General features: G+C 46.0%; 1 protein-coding gene across 11 annotated transcripts in view; it reads left to right on the plus strand.

Moving 5' to 3' along the window:
• The window catches only part of EPB41 (erythrocyte membrane protein band 4.1), a 2030480-nt gene that overhangs the window by 1436124 nt on the left and 578025 nt on the right, over nt 1–16331 (plus strand). The gene's annotated exons all lie outside the window — the stretch shown is intronic.

Consider the following 16331-nt stretch of genomic DNA (forward strand, 5'->3'; position numbering starts at 1 on the left):
TGTTATATATATAGTATTAGTTTACACTTTGCTCTGTGGAACCAATTTAATTTTGCTTCACTGTTGTCTGTCAATCATTGATCTGTACTATAAAGTTTAGCAATTGATTCATTTTATCCCTGGTGGCTGTGGAGACGATTGATTGTGTCCTTTTTATCTGCATCTTTTTAAAGTACTTTTTATTTTCTTGTACACTTACAGCGCTTATTTTTTGAAGGTTTGATTATGTCCGATCATTAATATTTGGAGCTCATTCACATGCTCTCCAGTGGGTTTCATCAATGTCTACTGTTGCAACTTAGCAAAATGTGCTTCGAAGGTTAGCTGCCCTGTGTTTTGTCCCAGACTGCGTTCTTTTTTTATTCATTAGGAGAAAAATTTGACTCTAGCCATTGTGTGACAATATGTTGGTTTGGTCAGCTGCATCTTTGCCAGATGCATTCCCCCTTTACACTGGGTTGGTTAATTGGTAATACTTATCAACATTGAAGTCAAATTGACTACACTGACCCTTGTACCCAATGCTTGGTACCTTGTACCAATCACTTTGGTGCTTTTCCAAGGTTACAGAACTATACAGTTAAAATAATCAGTCATTTAGTTCCCCATCTTGCTTGTAACCCTGAGTCGGACACGTATAAATTGGATGTGTGCTTCTTCTCTTATTGCTCTTTTATTGTTAATGTGTAACCTTAAGAATTAAGACTCCACTGCGATGTTCTTTGACAGTTGTTTACGTCACTCTTGCCCATTAATGACTCGATTTGTGCTGAAGTTACAGGCCCACTAACCAGCCATATTGCATTTAAAAATAATGTTGCATTCATAAACTGGCATTCCCAACGTTTGTAAATGGTATGTTCTGATGCTAATCATCCATAGTTGAAGCATCAAATGTGGCTATCTTTTCTGTCGACTAGGACTATGTTTATTGATGGGTGTGGTTTGTGGAAGTGGGGCAAGGGCCTCAGTGAAACCTTATTAAATAAAAGCCTTTTATATTGATGTCATTAATTTTTCCTTGTGTTGGCTACAGCTTTGGAATTCAACAATTTAGGATGTAGGTTGAAACAAAACGTTGCGTATCATGGTAAACTGTTGTGGTGATAATGACACTGCCAAACTGAATACAACCTCATAGTGTAATATTGTCCTGTTGTTATTGAGGTAGATTGAGGAGCTGAGGACCTTGTGCAGTGTTTCTAGCTGCTTTTTAGAGTGATTATTAACTTGGAGATGCTGGTGATTCTAAATCTGGCATCAGCAGAAACTCTTCTGGTGGTTCTATTTGCATTACACCGTTTGGCTTTGTGCTTTTTGCTTTGAAGAAATAGTTCTTAAGTGTAAAATAAGCTGACAGCTATGTTAGACGTCATCATGGCAAGTTATGTCTCCTGGGAGGATGGAAATTGTGATTGGCACTGGCAAAGGCTACAGAAAGTGAAGCCAGCCCATTAGAAGGGATAATGCTATCAAACCATCAAACTAATGTCATTGTAAAATGCTATTACAGATGCAGTTATGAACATTTGATAAGCGTGAAATGTTTCACTGGCCGAGTTTGTGTATGGAGCAGAATATTAAAATAAGTTAAATCTTTTTTGGCGGTAATGTTTTGGAAGTATACCAATCCTATATTTTACCTTTTGTTGTTGGAAACAAGTTCTGTTGCTTTTAAAACCAGTCCTCATCCATGTCATGTGTTTGTGTCATTGTGCAGTCGATGCAGCAGTGGAGTCTGTTAACTGCTCAAGTAAAGCTTTATTACAGCATCTATTAAAGCTTGTTTTTTTAATTTAACCTGTTTGTGCAATACAGATCAGGATTTTTATGAACTTTGCTTTTGCAAAACCTATACACTACTCTTTTTATATATGTGTATCTACTAATGCTAGCCTCGCAATCTGTGACAGCTTCCTAATAAAACAGCAAAACAACAATCATCAGTATATACAATTATTACATTGAAACAATACCTCTGTGGATGGGAGGACTGCAGAAAACCATTAAAAATCATTGCAATGTGTGTCGTGGAAAATCACCCAGCAGTGGAAAATTATGCCCAACATGTAGGATATTACTAAAGAAGAAAGAACATACTTCCATTTGTTAAATTGAAGTTTGTTGTGTAAAGTTAGAAACATTCAAAGCCTCTTTTAAACATAATTAAGTGTCTGTTGATCAGTTAAAGATCAGTTTGCGAGTTTTGGCTTTTTGAGTGGCTGGCAAAATGTCAACGCTTGATTGTTTTACCATTTATTAAATGTGTTTTTGACAAGGTTATGGAAATCCAGCTGGTACTGTGATCAATGGGTCAAATTGGGTAAAAGGATCTTGCTGGATAGATAAAAAGTGTCATACTCAAAGCAGTTTCTCGAATGGCATACAAAATGTTTGCTGAATGATAGCTTCTAATGGATCGTCTCCTCCCACGGATTCCTCATCTTTGATATACCGATCTACTGCTTGCAGCTTCAAAAAGTTTCAACAGCACAGGGCATTGTCAAGTCGAGGTCCCTCGGACAGGACGTCAGTGTTGGTATAAATATCACTCATCGCTGCCATTTCCATAGTTCAATTTTTCCGCATGCACAGAACGCTTCAAATGGTTCAAGCACCTCTGCAAATTTCTTACTGCGTATTACCCATCTTCGAGAAGGTCAACTCCATAGACTGGGTTCAAGAGGGGTGGGGACTGTTATTCAAAAATGTCGGTCACAGATCTCCACAGAATTTGCCACTGGTGTCTTGTCATGGGGCAGAGGCTCGACAATTGTGGGTCGTGGCAATCAATGATCAATAAGGCCTTAAAAGAGAGGAAGGCAACACTTGTATTAGGCTGGTCGGCTTTTAAATCCCCAACGTCTACTCTTTGCAATATGAGGCTATCCGAAGACAGTAGTCTTAGGGTTGTTTCTCCGCAAAGAACAAAAAATTGCTCAAAATGATCAAGCGCTCGAGATCTATGAGCGACTCTCATCACTATTCATCATCTAAATCTTCGCCCAACAGGAAGAAGGTAATGTTTCCTCACAAATCGGCTAATAAAGCAGAGAGTTTAGAATTAAAATGATGGCAGTCTTTTCAAAGGCGGCTCCTACCCGCCTCCCTCCATCCCCAAAAGCCAAAAAAAAAAGGTTCCGACCCATCACGCCTCAGAAGCCGCCAGGGAGTCGTCAAAGGCTACCTCTCTGCTCCCAAGTGCCCGAGTCGTAAACCCGAGGAACTTCTGTGAGAGGCGCCAACAGTCTTACTCTTGGGAAAAGTCAAAGCGTATGGCTCCTTCTCCCTCTTCCTCAAAGGTTTCGACACAAACACCTTAGACATCGAAGCCATCAACATCTTCTGCCGACTCATCACCGGCTTTCAAGACTTTGTCGAAGCCAGACTTTTTCCAAATCTATGGAGTCGGTATTTGAGGAAGAGAATTATTCTGATTCACCTTTTGGCTATGCTTATGGCAGCCCAAATGTGCCAGAGGAGCTTATTTCCAATAAAGCTAGACTGAAAGATCTGACAACATGCCTACAGGAGGCTAGTGGACTTGACACTTGCCTTCAAGTGGTGTACACCAGATCCGTATGCTCACTCTAGTGGGGCTTCTAAATCTGTTATGAGTAAGGTTACAGAGTGCTTGTGGTGGGGTCGTCCTGCCAGGGACACAGTGCAGGATGATCTAACTGACATCCTGTACAGGAGACCCCTCCAAGGAGCCTGTTCTACCTTTTTCATTCAGTCCTCAAGAATAGAATTATCCGGAACTGGTAAAAACCAGATACCAGGCCTGCTGTATGCAAGGATCTGGCCAGAAAGTATAAGCCCTCTTCAGTTGACCCGGAATCCCTCTCCAGGCACCCTACACTTGAAAGCTTGATAGTACAGGCTGCAACCTCTACATCTTAAGCAGCGGCCTACCCTACAATTCCACCTGACAGGGACAACTAGAAGTTTGACATCTTGGGTAAAAGGCTGTTTTCTGCCATTAGCATGGCTCTAAAAGCCTTACATGCTCGTTGTGCCTTAACAAGATACTCTCACACTTTGTACGGTGTTGTGGCAGAAGCAGCCGAGCATATCCCTAAAGGGGAAATGAGGGAAGGCTTTGTTTTCTTTTTTTTAAACTGTTCAATTTTCTCCAAACAAAAACAAGCCATGTCAGTTCAGCGATGCATGTCAAGTTGCCAATGTTTACAGTAATTAACATACTCTGTGCCACCTTCCTTTTTATTCACCCTTCCCTATGTGCTTCTCTATTCCTTACCCACCCATATCCCTCCCACAGAGTGTCCTATGCTATCCATTCCGACCCACCTCCATGTAGTCCACTGACTTTCAGGACTGGGGTGTGGGGGCTTCAGATCTGGTGAAGAAGTAAGCTCATTCAAAACTTGACCCCAATCCAATTCCACCCCTTCCTCAGAGTCAGGATCGCAAGTTTTCCTCAAGATCTCTACCTCCGCCAGCACCCATGTACGTATATCTTCATTCCACTGTCTCAACATTTCCCTTTGGGGATTTCCAGGCGATTGCCATACGCCTTTTTGCCTGGACTAACAAATTGTGTAAATCTATTTCTAATTCTTAGCCTTTTCTTCCCGGGATCACCCCCCACAGACAATCTTGTGTATTACACATAAAGGCAGACTGCAACTGCCCGTTAATACGGGAAACCATCTTCTTCCAATAAGTAATTATAATTGAACAACCCCACACCATTTGCCAAACCCCTTCTGGACCAGTCCCACATCTAGGGCAATCATGAGATATGAAGGCCTCCATAGTATGCAGCGGTGTGCCCAGCAGTGTGTTAGGTGTATCAAGGTGGAAGGTTCTGCTCCTCTTTGCTCCGTGGACAAGTGTGGACTTTGCCTAGTCCTTCTATTCTTTTTCCTGCTCTGACTCCCAGCCCGCCTCCAGCTTCCTGCCTATATATCCATCCCGCATGCGCTGAGCGCTGTGCGTTGTGCCCAGCAGTGTTAGGTGTTTGGTGGAGCGGTGGTGCTGTGGAGCAGTGGAATCGCTCCTCCAGTGGGGATTTTTATGGAGCCAGCGGTAGGACATACTTGGCACTAACATTGACTGTGTCCTTCTGCTTCCCCTACCATCACGTATGCTCTGCCTTGTCCTCCAACGTGCTCTTTACTGTGTTATACGTTTTTGTTATTGGGACTAACTTGTTGCCGCAAAACTGAGGAGCATTTGAAGGCAAATTGACTCTGTCTTTCTGCTTCCCCCACCGCCACGTATGCTGCGCTTTGTCCTCTAAGGTGATTTTCAACGTGTCATACGTCTTTGTTATTGGGACTAACTTGTCGCCGCAATACTGAGAAACTACCATGAGTGGATCTGACGCTCACAAGAGCAGCGTGCCACGGCTCGTTTTTTTCCCAATCTACATTCTCGAGTTGCTGTTGTTCCACATCGATCTTCTGGAACTGTATCTATGACGATGCAAGCTACTAATCTGGAGATGTAACTTTGCCGCGCTCCGGAGCCCGTCTGGCCATCCTAACTTTTTGTGACTTGTGTACCGCTTAGTATTTCTGCTTACACCACCTCGAAATGTTCTTGAGCTTGGTTGCTATTTCGGAATTTATGGTGTGTAGATGCTTTGCTTTCATTCGATAGTATTCCATTAGAGGCATGGTAGGTGTATAGAGTGGGTCTACCAGAATACTTTATGCTCCACCTCCTGTGTTTCTTAACCACACTTGGTGTTCCATGCTCTGACCGGTCCTTCTATACGGAGGGTGACTGCGGGCCATCGAGCCTTCGAACCCTTGAAGGCAGGCCTTAAGCATGTGTCTGAATTCTGCCTATTAGGCGGTTGCACTGTTCCTCCTTTAAGAGGGTGACTGCGGGCAATTGGGCCTTTGAACCCATGAGTTTAGGCTTTGGGCACTTGCTTTGGTGAATTTGATCTATTGGGCGCGTGAAATAGAGCTCTTGCATAGAGGGTGACTGCGGGCCGCCAGGCCTTTGAACCCTAGAGAGCAGGCTTTGATAAAGAGTGAATGACTGCCACTTGTGTATCATCGAGATAGATGCGCATAACGCGCTGCCCAGCTACGAGTGTCTTGTCGAATGGTACATTTGGTGGCACTATGTTTGGGGGTGACTGCGGGCTTTGGAACATTGGAGTTTTCTATTCAGTATTGAAAGTGATATGTGGCTGAATGTGTACCTCTAGTTGACACCCAACTGTCTCACTGCTTCTTTATAAAGCGTTCTGTTGAGCACATATATATGCACCTCAAAGTTTGACATACCTTTGCATATATCCTCAGTCCGAAGCGGAATCTGAGTATATGAAAAGAACTGACTTCTGCAAGGCCGTTGTCACCACACTCTGTTCACTGTCGATTTTGGCTTTGGCGAAGACTCCTCTTTTTGTACTGAAGCTTATTCACCTGATATGTAATTGAATCCCTTTTTGTGTGTGAAAGTTTGTGTGCGCAAAGTTTGTGCCTCCTTATCCTCCACCTAGTCTTACAAACATGAGGCAAGCACCAATCGCATGGGAGAAGTCCCTTCCGGACAGCCCAAAATGATGTTACCTAAAGCTGCCAATATTACCATTCCCATGCTTCCCTCTTGTAAAAATACTTTGCTGTCAATGTCAGTTCATGTACCCCAAGTGATAGATTCCTCGGGCACAGTGGAAGATCTGACTCAGGCACCTCTAAAGTCCCCTGACTCTAGCAAAGGCATTCCCTTGTCTAAAGACATTCCCTTTCGATCTATGCCTTCATGCTTGGTCAAGGAGGCTAATTATGATGCAAGCAACATGATGACTGAGCTTCCCCAAGAAGCTGACTTTGGCACAAATGGCAATGACGACCAGGGAGCTTTTGTGCCTACTTCAGATAATTCAATGCTCGACCCCTGTCGTAATGGATGAACTAGGGAGACAGGTTTGGCTCTCTTGGACCATCCACACCTGCTTCTGCAGGTCGTTTGAGACGGGAGCAGGTCAATCTGCACCTTGCTACTACTAATTCAATCCATAAGAGCAACACTGCTCCAAGAAGTAAATTATTTGGATACAGTGTCCATGAGACTGGTGTCCATACAGAAGCATCATCCCAAAATGACACTTGCTACCCTTTAGCAAATTCACTCACAGAGCATGAGCATAATTCTGGTTGCTTAGACCACTTTGAGATGCAACCAGGGAATATCCCTTTCTCGACACCGGAAGATTACCTGACGAACATCGAGGAACATGACCTACAGAACTTTCCAGTCATTCTGAGAATTCTTAACCTTCTCGACAAGGGTCATGGTCTTACGCATGCTATTCTTGGAGAAATGAAAAATGCTAGTGGGTCTATGATGGTCCAAATTGGATATATAATGGCACAGGAACAGGCTCATTCCTTCTACGCCACTCACATAGAGAAAATGTCGACTATAAATCAACAAGTGGGAGTTCTGCAGCCCACACCAATAACCATCCCAAGAGAATCACAAACAGATTGTGGTGAGATGGATTCGTCCCCTGTAGGCAAGTCTTATGCTCAGGCCCTCCAGGGAATTTCTCCTCTGGTGTCTTCATTATCAAAGTTTGTAACCATAAACTTGTTGGAAGTGGCCAAATTGCACCACGATCGGATCCTCAAGTTGAACAGCTCTTATTCGATGCCGTCTCTAAACATCCTACATTAGTGAGAACGCGTTGAATGAACTGCTTTGCAATGATGAAAAGAAAAAAATTCCACCTGACAGTCCGTCTGTACTAATGGATATCATTGAAAAACAGGAAGTAACTGAGTGTCAAGTGATCGAACCACAGCTCCAAAATGGAGAAAAGGAAGAAGCCCAAACAGGGTCGCATTTTGTATCTAGGAGGGCTAAGAAGTCTTTTCTTAGAGCTCAGAAAAGACTCAATCTCTCCAAAGCAAAATTAAAGGACTCGTTAGCCAAAACCTCTACAATTGAAGCAATAGGTTCTGCTAAGGTTCCAAAGCAAAATTAAAGGACTCCTTAGCCAAAACCTCTACAATTGAAGCAATAGGTTCTGCTAAGGTTCCTGAGCCATCTCTTAACCTATCAGAACTGAATGAAGAAAGTAAGAGGCTCTTACAAATTGAACCTCAGTCTGAGCCGCAAACGACAACCTCCTCACAGAAGCTATTGGCCAAGAATGTGGAAAAGACACAGGCCCAACTCCATCATTTCTTTCCAACTATTCAAACAAAAAAGGCAGGCGGCATGGGCCTAGTAAAGGTATGCACCTTGGACGCCCAGCAGGCTGTCGTACTACCTGCACAGAACTTGATTGGCAGCCCACAGGTGCAGATAGACTGCAGGCAGGCCCGATAAACTTGCTTGAGGCTGGGTGTGTGGGGACTGCTGGACTGGAATCCGGGAAAGAACTTAAGCCCGAAATAGAAGCTTCATCACTACCAAGTCAGCAGCAGACCCTTGATGATGTGCCTGGATCACAGGAAAATCCGTCTCTAAATCTCTTTGAGTTGTCCAAGGAGATGAAACACATCATTGGATGGGGAAGTGATCCGAATATCAATGGCACCACTCGTATTAATCACTCCTTTTTGATGAATGCCTTCTATCAGATTCTTTCTTTACGAATCTTGGCCACAAAAGACATAGGGGGTCATTACGGGTTTGGAGATAAGTAACTGTCCTTACTGGCATAGAGCAAATACCGTGTAGGTAAGAGCCCGCTAAAAGAGGGCTATTACGACCTCGCGGGCACGAGCTTTGCACCATGCCGGTAAGGACATTACCGGTATGCCGCTAAAGTCCCGAAAATAGCCCTTAGTTGCATCAAGTAAAGCGCAGATTGTACTAGCGGCATGAATCAAGACGGCATTAGCAGTGACCGCTACATAGCGGTCACCGTAAATAAGCGGAACCAGAAGTAGCGTCATCGCACAGGAACGGGAAAGAGCACGGCGGCCATCTTTAAAAAACACAATCCATTGCCATCCTCAGCAGCCAGGACCTGTTGGATACTGCTGTGTGTGTGAGATCCTAACCACTACAACACCACAATGCCCAAGGCTGTGAAGAAAGGCTACCTCCCGTCAGCGCAAAGAGCGCTTTAATGAAGATGACCTGACCGTGTTCGCGGAGACCCTAGAACAAAATGCAGATGTCGTGTTTGCCCAGAGCATGAAGAGGGAGGCCATAATACGCAAGAAGGAGATCTGGGCACTTGTGGCGCAAAAAGTAAGCACGGTCGGTAACACCCCCCCGCACTATCAAGGACTGCAGGAAGAGGTGGGACGACTTGCGGCTGCGAGTCCGCAACATACTTTCGGCCAACAGGAGCCAGGCCATGTTAACTGGTGGAGGTGCAAGCTCCCCCATAAAGCTGTCCCGGTGCGAGGACATATGTGCTAGCCTGATTGGCATGGAATCCATAGAAGGTGTGGGAGACATGGAGTGTGGCGCCACGTCATCGGCGGACGGAGGTGAGTGTCCTAAGAAAGCACTCTAATGCAGAGTCTGATGATAGTCCACCAATATGTCTGTCTAAAGAGGCAAGCCATGGCCCAATACACACACATTCCCAGCAGAGTTGTCGTACGCAGCACAGACACATGCAGATTCCTGCAGCAAGGCAATGCCATACCATACACAAACCACACTAAAATGTCAATGGCATGAGTCACACTGCATGCAGGCCCCAAGAAATATGCATGTCACATTCCATACGTCTGCCCCAACATGAGTGACCACTGACGGATGCCTGCATTACCCACCCATGTAGCAAGCAACGTGATCGTCCAAACTCAACTGCCTATTACCCTCTAATGTGTAGATGAGCAATTATACAAATGTATGCCACAGGCTCAGACCATGACAGCGAGGCACGGGACTCACCCCCACATCCAACCACAACCCGGAAGAGGGCCCAGGATGAGGCCAACAGGCCTTCGACCTCAAAGGCCCAACCCAAGGCCCGCCATGCACCACCAAGGAAACTACCTCCAGATGCCACGGCACTGTTGCCGCCAAGGACAGTCAACGGAAGCTGCAACCCCTGTCACACTGCCACAGGACACAGCTGATGCTCCACACTCAGCAGAGTCCAGCTCAGTCACGGGGAGGCGGCAGCCACAGCACCCCTGGCTCAGGAGGAGGCGCTGGAAGAGGTGTGGGTGCCCGTGGAGGAGGAGGACTCAGAACAGCCCTGCACACCAAGTCCAGCACCATCCCCCCAGATCACATCTTTAGAGTCTGACCACGCCACCACCCCGGAGCAGTCTGGGGGGGGGGTATAACCAAGGGGCCATGAGCCCCATAGTGGAGCCCATCGAAGTCCAACATGACACCCAAGCACCCTCCACCTCCACAGGTGTACCGGCAGGGCCGCAGCGTCATGAGGAGTTGACTGCCCTTGTGCATCAATTTGTGAATGACAATGCCCAGGCAAGGCAGGAATGGAGTGAAAACACTGCCTCTCTGGACAAGATAATTGCTGATAACACCGCCCCCCATGGCAAGATCTTTGCAGACAATACAAGCCGACTGTGCGAGGAGGTATCCACCCTGCGGCAGGTCCTCAGCCGCATCGCTGATGCTAATGGAGGCATAATGTCCAGCACCCCAAATGAAGCGGGCGGCCACACCATCGTCCTCCAGCTCAACACAGACCAGCCCACTCCGCAGGTCGTCGCACATCCTGTGCCGGCCGGACATGCCGCCACCAGGTCCAGGGAATGGCAAGAAGTAGACTGGCCAGCCTGATGAAGGCAACAGACACTTGTTGGGACATGTGTGGGGGAGTTGTGGGGGGAGGGAGGATGAGGGTGTGTGGGGGAGGGGTGTATGGGTGTGTTGGGGAGTTGTGGGGGAGGCGGAAGGGGGGTGAGGGTGGTGGAGGGTTACTACACTTTCATCTTCATTGTAAATTTCAATACACCCGTTGTGTAAAAAGAATGACTTGAGTGGACATTCATCATTGCGCATGTGTCATTTATTCATATACAGTGCATAGTGTACATGTACCCCCACACCCAGTGCCCTCTGTCCAACTATCGTATCACCCTCAGCAACCATGTGTGTCAGAAATATTGTGCAATCACTGAGTGACGCACAGCACGTCCCTCCTGTGCATCGGCACCGCGATTATGTGCAGCCACATCTTCTTCATCCCCTTCATCATCACCAGGTGGTAGCAGTTCAATGTCTGGGGCCAGGGGCACGTTGCGTCGGATACACATGTTGTGCAGCATGACACATGCCATGATGATCTTGCAACCTTCACGCCTGTAGAGGAGTGCCCCACCCAACCGGCTAAGGCAACAGAACCGTGCCTTCAACAGGCCAAAAGTCTGCTCAATGACCACACGGGTACGGGTGTGGGATCGATTGTAGTCCTCCTCGTGCCTGTTCTGTGGCTTTCGGACAGGGGTGAGGAGCCACGGCTTCAAGGGATAGCCACTGTCACCTGCAAGGGAGGCAAAGAAAGGTATTTGTCAGTCGATTCATGATGGATAGCTGTACTAGCCACACATGCCTGCTCACATGCACATGTCCCTGGTTATATGCACTGACGTCTTGTTGCTCATGCATTGTGTACGCATATAGCTGTGTTCATGTCAAATTTGTGATGTGTTGTGTTCTGTATGATGTTCTTACTGGGAGTGTTGCCAGTGGTCTCTTCAATAGTAGGCATTCAACATTGTATTTTCACATGGTGACATGCAGCATTCCTGTGGTTGTGGCGGCCCTGTGACAGACAGTGGATTCCCTTGGTGGTTCAATTCAATGCACCCCCCAAGGATGCTTGTCCTGTGTGGTGATTTGCTGCAGACAGCAACATAGTGCATATACATTGCATGTTGCTGGATGGTGTTACGGAGGGTGAGGTCCGCTGATGAGTGGTGCACGTGTTGTGGGATGGCTTACTGTTAGTCATGTTGTGATAGTGGTCGACCTTACTTCATTGCAGTGGGATTTGGGTGTCATGTTCCGTTTGGGATGCTTTGAGGCACAGTGTTTGGTGATGTGCACATTGTGCAGTCACATCGACGTTGGCACCATGGTGGTGTGTGCATCTCTCCCCCCATTTCAATGCCGTGTGCTGGTCATGCAACTTACCAAGCAGCCAGGCACATCGTCCAACATGTCGCTCCATGGAGCGTGGAGTTGCGCAGGACCCTAGAGTCATGAGTTGATCCGGATATCGGGCACAACAATGTGTGATGATCTTGCTGGCGTCGCATACCATCTACACATTGATGGAGTGGTATTGCTTGCGGTTGCGGTACACCACCTCCATGGCATGCGGCACCACCAACTCCACGTGGGTGCAGTTGAGGGCACCTATACATTTTGGCATGCCTGCCAGTGCATGGAAGCCAACTTTTGTATCAGAAATCCCCTGGGGAGTCCGTGGTAGGGATATGTAGTCCCTTGTGTGCTTGAGGAGGGCATCCAGCACTTGGTTTAGTATGCGAGAAAATAAGGGTTGTGATATGCCATGCATGTGCGCCACTGTGTGCTGGTAGGTCTCTGTGGCAAGGAAGTGGAGCACAGACACTACCTTCAGGGGGATAGCAGTGCATATTTCAATGAGGCTGACAATGTCGTCGGGTATCATGTCCACGATGGTGGTGATGGTGTCCCGATCCAAACGGTACAGGGTGTGGATCTGCTCATGGGTTAGGTTGAAAGGACTGGCTCTGATGCGAGGGATTGGGGGCTGCCTGCGTGGTAACGCTGGCTGCACTGGTGGCGCATGCTGGGCCTGTCTCACCCTCCTTCTCCTCCTGCGTCACCTCTGTGGTGCCTGCTGTTGCTGCTGTTGTTGTTGTTGCTGGTGTGACAATGCATGCATGTCCTCCAGCTCCAGTATTGCTACTACTATTGGAATCATCTTGGTGTGGGAAGGGGTGTGGTGTGTGGGTGTGCTCTTTTTGTACTGGCCCAGACTCCATTGCCTCCGCCTGTGCTGATTGTGTGCACCTGTGGCAGTTGGGAACACTTCACATAGCATTTTACGGTTGGTTTGCGATGCAGGTATCCACTATTGGCGCCTTCATGATGGCGGTATTTGCTTGTCTGCCTGACTTGTGATTTCCTCCCTTTAACGGCATGCCGCTAATGTCGGTATGATGGGCCGCGTGCCTGCGTACATGACTCTATTAGAGGCACCGTTCTTTACGGTGCCGCTAATAGCAGGGACTTAGGTCAGAATAGCCGGAGCAGTATGCGATGCCGGTAATCCTTTACCGGCATCGTTTTTCCATTACCTCCAACCTCGGAATGACCCCCATAGAGTGGGTCAAACTAGAGAGCGTGAACAACCTCAGAAGCTTGTGTAAATTACAATCTCCTATAATCACTAAGTTGATTCTAGATCATACAGATGATCTGGCCTCGCTGGGTCTCTATCCTTACATCTTTATAGAGATGGAAACCGCCTGAGCCTTTCTTGATTTTATCCCGCCTTCCCCAAGGGACAGGGTTCCCACAGGGCCGCCACAAGAACTACCATCTGAATTGAACAGTGGTTTACGAGTTCAAGTTGAAATGCTAACTATAGCTCTAGATGGCTTGAGTTGGATGGAACCACTTTTTAAAGTGGCTGCGACTATGAACAATCCACCTGCCTCCTAGTAACTACCAGAATTAGCCATACTTTCTTGGAATTGCTGCGGGGTAAAGAATATCCGTGCATATTCTAAACTTGTGGGGCTTTTGCATATGCCGGAAATATTGATACTGCAGGAAACAATGGCAATCGCGGAGATTGCTCTTGATGGTTTTGTCTCATATTGTGTGCCAGCTCGTCGCGCTTCAGTGGGTCGTCCCAGTGGCGGTTTAGCTGTTATTATCAAGAACGATCTCAGATTTACAGCTAAGATTCTAGAATATACGGATACTTTTTTGATGGTTCTTTTGACCATGGCTGGGAAAGCAGCTTGCAATTTACTGCTTATTTCTGTCTACTGGAACCCGTTGAAGATTGGCTTAGAAATAGCCTTTCAACTTTTAAATAAAGCCTTAACCAATGCTATGCGGCAGTATCCAATGCACAAAATTTTGGAGGCGACTTCAATTCAAATTTAGAATTGGAAGGAATTAAATCTGACTGCTCCAATATGACGCCTTATGCACAACAGGCTCGGACTAGGGGCAGGCTTTGGTTGGAATTCTTTGAATCATGGGATATCCAGCCCTTGATTTTCACCCCATCAATCAATTTAACTTCGTGGCAGCGGGGCTCTTCATCCACACTGATTGACTTTTTTTTGTCCTCAAGTGAATTATCTGGCCACCTTGCTCCCACTCGTATTTCCAACGTGGGTTTGGGTGACCGTAGTATATTGTCTACTGTCTTCTACTCCACCTGGCAACCCTATGACATTCTGTCCCATACTACCTTTGTGGAAAGCGATCGCTTTGCGCTCTCTGTCCGCTGGAATGCCAATATATGTAGAAAAATAATATTTTTAGTTAACAGGGACATGCTTGTCAGTGATGACAAGTTGAACCATCTTCCCATGTCGAAAGTCTCATGAACAGGAATTTAAAGAAAATTTGTGAGCATCTTGTTACATTATCTCAATTGCCCGCAAAACCTCAAACAACCGACGCTTCAGCTAATTCTTTAATTGAAATAAGTGCATTGAAACGTCTGAAAAACCACGATCTAAGAATAGCGAGACGCATGACTACAACTAATGCCTTATATACAATATGCAAAAGGGGCATTATAGCTAGATATAAAAACAAAATAAGATTTACGTTACAGGCGTTACATGTTGGACAATCAAAAAAAGAATCGAACATCTATGTAAACGGAATCCTAGGGAAATATGGGCAACCCTTGAATATGCATCCAAATTGTATGGTTGCATGCATAGACGGAGCCACCTGGCAGGACTATTTCAAGTCAAAATATGCCCTGCCGCATGAGCAGGAACTTGAAGCTCCTAAGGTGAAGATGGCCTCCACTGGACACTGGAATATGTAATCTGGGCCATCTCTAAACTCTCGCCTTCTAGGGCGGCGGGCCCTGATGGGCTTCCGTCTTGTGTCATCAAAGGTGACCCACTCTTTTGGGCTAAACATCTGCTCATTCGATTTCGCCTAGTATTTAGGCTGAGAGCAATACTGTCATCGTGGCTGACTGCCATAATTATTCCAATTCATAAAAAGGACCCTCCTGACAACCTGGGCAACTTCGGCCTATTGCCCTTATTGATGTTGCGGCAAAAGTCATCTCACGCCTATTATTGAATGATCTAGAAGCACACATGAGCAGGTCACCAATCCTATCTCGAGTACAATTGGACTTTGGCAAGCAAATGGTCACCCCCTTGAATGCAACCATACTTCCTCATTTACTGATGACATCACAAAATGCTACCAGTGGGCCAGTATATATGGCCTCACTGGACCTTTCGTCAGCATTTGACAGTGTGTTGCATAACAGACTATGGACAAAAATGCTGGCGTATGGAATTCCATCGCACATAGCAGCATTGATTGCCCACCTTCACTCAAAGACAGGGTACACATTAATGCTGTGGGATTGCTGTCTGACCAGATCACTACTCATATTGGTGTAAAACAAGGCTGTAACCTTGCAGCATTACTTTTCAATCTGTACCTTGCAGACATTGGTAACATCTGGGAAGCATCAGATATCTTTCCAGTAAAATTGGGGCATTTGCGCCTAAATTGGCTTGCTTTTGCCGATGATGTAATACTTCTAGACAGAACCCCTTTTGGGCTACAAAATAAATTGGAACTATTTCCATCAATATTGTATACTTAATAACCTCACTATCAATTCAGCAAAATCAAACATCCTCATTTTCACAGCCAAGAAGAAATTGCCAAGATATAGATGGTATGTCAGTGCTAAAGAAATAACCATCAAATCTGAGATGAGATACTTGGGATACCAGCTTTCAAATAGCATCTCATGTAATAACTGGCAAATTTCACTGAACCTTAAAGCTGTGCAGTTGACAGCCCAGATGAAACTGATTTTCCATCATCACTGCAAGATTTCATTGCTGACTTTGATAGATTACTACCAATTAAAAGCTGTACCCACTCTTCTGTATGGCTTAGATGTATGGTTGCTGAACATGGGTACCATTCTAAACACAATTCAAGGCAAATTGTGGAAGTCAGTTCTAGGGCTACCAGGATACCTACCGAATCAGATCCTCATTCATGAATTAGGTCTACTCCCCCTGAGTGATAGATTTGAATCCCGCATGCTTAATAACTTAATGAAAATGGTCTCGCCTCGACCTAACTCTCTTTATGAGGATTTGCAAATTACGCTCACTAATGATCATCCTCCATTAATCTCTAAGTTTTACGATCGC

This window comes from Ambystoma mexicanum, chromosome 11 (genome assembly GCF_040938575.1).
Source record: "Ambystoma mexicanum isolate Mex_15411 chromosome 11, UKY_AmexF1_1, whole genome shotgun sequence".
In the NCBI taxonomy this organism is placed as follows: Eukaryota; Metazoa; Chordata; class Amphibia; order Caudata; family Ambystomatidae; genus Ambystoma; species Ambystoma mexicanum.